Genomic DNA, 5,198 nt, shown 5'->3' on the forward strand with positions numbered 1-5,198 from the left:
CCCCCCCCCGCCCTTAAACCTAGCGGAGAGAAAGAAATAACCCTTCATTTTTGCCCCAAACTGAAAGAAAATATGCGTTCAACAGTGAACAGGAATTGCGTCAGGATGCACTATCTATAATATATAATTTTCATCTTCTACAAGTCTATGTGCCGTACAGACCAGAGTAGAGCAATAATTATATTCTTATTTATTTTCGGTGTTTTTCTACCCTCAACTCGACAGGACCACAACTTAATAATAATGCTACTGTTGTAACATTGTGAAACCCTTCTGTTTCCAAACATTGTAGGGGGAAATGCAGGTGGTGATTAATATACCCTGACAAAGTTTGATAACCTGTTGACTTTATTTTCATACTCTTTACTCCATTAAACACCAGTGGGCCGGATCGGACCACCACAAAGGAAGACGGGTTTGGGAGGGGGGGGGGAAAGAGGGAATAACCCTCTGCTTATGACCACGAGACTGTCGCTACAATTAATGGAGGTTCGATAATGGAGACTATGTGGAAGGTTTGATTCCTGAGCATCAATGTAGCTTCCAAAAGACATAACCCCAACGCTGGGGGTTTTCTCGGTCCGCTCTTTCTACTTTTCTGGAACACACACACACATACACACCCACACACACACAAACACACACACATACTCATACATACACACACACAACAACACACACACACACACACACACACACATACACGCTCACACATACACACACACACACATACACACACATACACACACATGCACACGGGAAAACAAACAATTTTTTAAACGCACACACATACTCACACACATACACCAAAAAAATACTGGCATATTTATTTAACTTAATACATAATTGTACTTTCTATTAATCCATCCATCCAACTATCACTTATCTACCACAATCACAGCTCTATCTATCTATCTATCTATCTATCTATCTATCTATCTACCTATCTATCTATCTATCTATCTATCTATCTATCTATCTATCTATCGATCGATCTATCGATCTATCTATCTATCTATCTATCTATCTATCTATCTATCTATCTATCTATCTCCCTGTTACACGAAAATATGATCGAGAAAGAAAAATATCAAAAGTAGTCAAAACATCATAACTTTTATCTTATGCAAGCCTCCCTACTTGAAAGTGATTTTAAGATAATAACCAATCCCCCATCGTTATCATAATATAGCATCTCAACTATGCGATGGCTGGGGGCTTAATTGGCTTTATGGGGGAATGATTTCTGAGCCAATCCACTCCCTGCGTGTAGAACTGCTAGAAATAGAATGATTATGATGAGCAACATTTCCTCTTCAGAAATATAAAATGCTAAAGGAGGGAGTGCAGAGGCTCAGCCTTGTATTGGATGCGGCGCCGAGAGTACATTTTTTACCTCCCCATTACAGTATTACCTTTGTAAAAGGCCGCTTGAAGTTGGAATTGTTTCTTCATAATGAAGGACTGTATAGCCCAATACACGTTCAGGACCACCCATTTTATGTCACGTGATGATTATGTTGTATGTTGCTAATTAGGTCATTGTTCTTTTTTTTTTTTTAAAGAATGTTGCAGTGGGTGCAAGGAAATGATCGATGCTCTGGACTCGTGTTTAACCATTTTGAGTTTGTTTAGGGTTGTGTTTTTGCCTTCAATTTTTCATCTTTTCCCCTTCACCATCTGAGAGTAATCTGGACTTTCCTCGTCCATGGACTGCGGTTTTCTGCCCACCATTCCCTGCACAACATTATAAGGCTTAATATACAATTAAACTTTATAGATTTTACCGCCCATTCTATGATGTATGCTCTGGTATAACGTATAAAATATATTTCAATTATTCCAGACTTTGATCTTCTGAATCGGTATCACTCCAAAATAACCTCGACCCCATCGATCACGTGTATGATGTAGCTGTGGGGAAAGACGTGTTACCCGCAAGTGCTTTGCACAGTAAAACAATGACAGCTCATAATTATTTTTATTGCATATTCCAGGAGAGGGACGGGAGGATACGAAACAAAACTTGGTTACGAGCGGCGGGTGGAAGAGTTACAAAAAGTGTCAGAGGAGCCTAGCGTTTTTCATGACTTGAATTTTTGACGTAGTTTGGTTTTGAGCAAAGTTAAACATGCTACGTAAGCCGTTAAAAAAGTTCCACTTTTCGTTTATATCTGTAAAACTCATTAATACAGGTGGGGTAAAATACTATCCATATGCCCCAGTGGGTATTGGATTCCCATACTCCGAAGGAGCATAAAAAAAACGACAGTCAATGTGCTATACCGAACTTTATAGCATGCTTATCCGACCAAGTTTTCTACCAGTTTCTGCTGATTAAATTTACAGTTCTATTTCCATTCGAATTCGGACAATCTACAGAAAATAACCCTCACAAACCGAACACTTTGGTTAAAAACAAACACAAAACGAAAAATAACAAATCCACAAAAAGATCTGCTGAACACATCGTTTAATTGATGATAAGATGTCTCAATCGTAACCTAACCACCACGCCCGACACCCGAGCCTTCTTGTAACATCTGGATGTGATTAAAGTCTTGCGTGTAGGAGGAGAGAGTACACTCAGGATCTCGGAGAGGGGAAGCTGCACCGACAGTTTACCGCTCTTCCGTCCGGAAAATGCGACCCAGAAAAGATTAAAACGGGACGGACTTTGAGTTTGATGTTTTGGCTCCGGGAAATAAAATGTTTATTCCCTAAATGCTAAAAACATTTTGCTGACTGTATGGATCAGTATAGAGAGCAATTACTTCCGCTGCGAAATGAGGTACCGTGGCCTGGATTGCGTGGGATATAACGTACGCGTGCATCTATTTCTTTACAGTATTTTTGTTGGCACTTTTAATATGATTTCAATCTGAGTTTTTTCTATCTACTCTGTCTCTGCACCTGCATATTTCTGCATTAAAACAAGGGGAGGATGAGAAATTGGGTTTATCTGTAACATGTTTTTCAAAGTTTGAGTTTTTAAGATAAAGAGAGAAACACCAACACCCCCCCCCCAAAAAAAAACCCACCCCATTCCAAATCATAAAAGCAAAAGGAAGATTTATAACTGCCACAAGAAGAAGAACTGAGCGGAGCAAATAAATTAACAGATTCGTTGCACGCGACGTAACTTCCTTTTTCTCTTCAATTTCTTCTCAGTCCTTTCTATTTTACTACCTTTTGTTGGCAGTTCTTGTCCGTCAATTGTTCTATCTATCTATCTATCTATCTATCTATCTATCTATCTATCTATCTATCTATCTATCTATCTATCTATCTATCTATCTATCTATCTATCTATCTGTCTGCCTGTCTGTCTGTCTGTCTTTCTGTCTGTCTGTCTGTTTGTCTGTCTGTCTGTCTGTCTGTCTGTCTGTCTGTCTGTCTGTCTGTCTGTCTGTCTGTCTGTCTGTCTGTCTGTCTGTCTGTCTGTCTGTCTGTCTGTCTGTCTGTCTATCCATCCATCTATCAAAGTTATTCTTATATCACACTTATTGTCATTCATCTAATCACCCACCCTTTTCTTCTTCCAGTGTGCGTACTTACGCTACCTTTCCCTACAACTATACGTCCGTCTCTCAAACAAGATATGAATCTGTCAGTAAAGGAAGAACGTTATTGAGCAACCTTTTCTTTTTCAACCATATAAACTGTTCACAATAACTGTGGCAAGCTTCTCTCCCTCTGTACTCATGGATACACACGACCTTTGAGGTCATAACACTATCGCCACTTCCTGCCCTTCTCCCACGCCGGAGATACAAGGGTTATCTCCCATCAGATAAGTCGGAGGAAGCGCTGAGGTCTCTCTCTCTCTCTCTCCCTTTCTCTCTCCATCCCCTCTCTCTTTCTCTCCCCTCCCCCCTCTCTCTCTCTCTCTCTCTCTCTCTCTCTCTCTCTCTCTCTCTCAACCAACCCCCGAGACTGAGTTATCTTGTTCGAAATGAACGTTCAAACGTCTTTCAGACGTGGATACTGACGATTAAAGGAAGGCCGGTTGTGTTAATGTGATCGTTCACTAAGCGACACCCCCTGGTGAGATAATCCGACATACTCATGAAACTCACATAAACTGTATACAAAATTATGTGGCATACCGAAATGGTTATCTCTCCCATGATATAGGCCTACTTGAATATTATGAAAATACCGTGACTTCTAATTTTAACACAACGCTCAGATAAGAAAGAGCTTCATGGACGGAGAGAACAGTGAGAATTTCTCAAAATAACCAAAGCTCAAGAATGCCTAAAACAGGATTCGATCCAGGTCCATTCACATTGCAGTTTGGCGTGATCGAAATGAGCGAACCGTGTTTCCTCTGAATGGCTGGAAAACACCCTGGGAAGATCTGGACAGAAATAGAGAGCTTAGACGGAAGTACAGGCAATTGAGAAGGCATGATTGAATAAAATGAATAAACTCCTTCAAAAAGTTGTTCACGAGGCAAAAAGATAAAGCATGACAATTTTTATTGTAATTTATTTATTTTACTTTAGTTTTCTGTATTTTGTTAGATCTTACTTTTATTTCATTTCATTTTTCGGGGTGGGAGGGGGTTTCGGTTATTTTCTTTGTGTATTTTGTTGTTGTTGTTGTTGCTGTTTGTATTTTTGTTTGTTTGGGGGGGGGGGGGGTTCTTGTTGGTGTGTCAGTGTGCGTGTGTGTGTTTGAGTGAGGGGTGGGGCTGCTGTCTGATAAAATATAATATACAAAATCAAGTAGATCTATACTTGGAAACCGCGTTTCGCAAATAAATGAATCCGAGGTGCTTTCTCGAATAGCGAACGATGGCGCTTCTGCCTACTTGACAGGGACGAATGAATAGGCAAAACCCAAACGATTACATTTGCGAGTCATGCCATTTTAATGTCTGCCAATTTAGCACTCGCTTTGATGAAATGAACTTCTTTTCTGGATCTAAACGCAGGGAAAGATAAATCTTTAGGCTTCGAAGAAAATTAAGAAATTATCGCTCTCACATCAAAGCTGATATTTTGATTGCATGTCTCTTTTTAGAGTTGCATTAATTTCGCACATGAGATTGGAAAAGTAAGGAATTTTAGAACACAAGTGTTAGTTTGATGGAAAAAGATAATGCGCTTCTCTCCGTTCGAGTTATTGCATGTAAGAGACCACGCCCATGAGTGTTTGCGTGTGTGTGTGTGTGTGTGTGTGTGTGTGTG

The sequence above is a fragment of the Aplysia californica genome, unplaced genomic scaffold (assembly GCF_000002075.1).
Source record: "Aplysia californica isolate F4 #8 unplaced genomic scaffold, AplCal3.0 scaffold00564, whole genome shotgun sequence".
NCBI lineage: Eukaryota > Metazoa > Mollusca > Gastropoda > Aplysiida > Aplysiidae > Aplysia > Aplysia californica.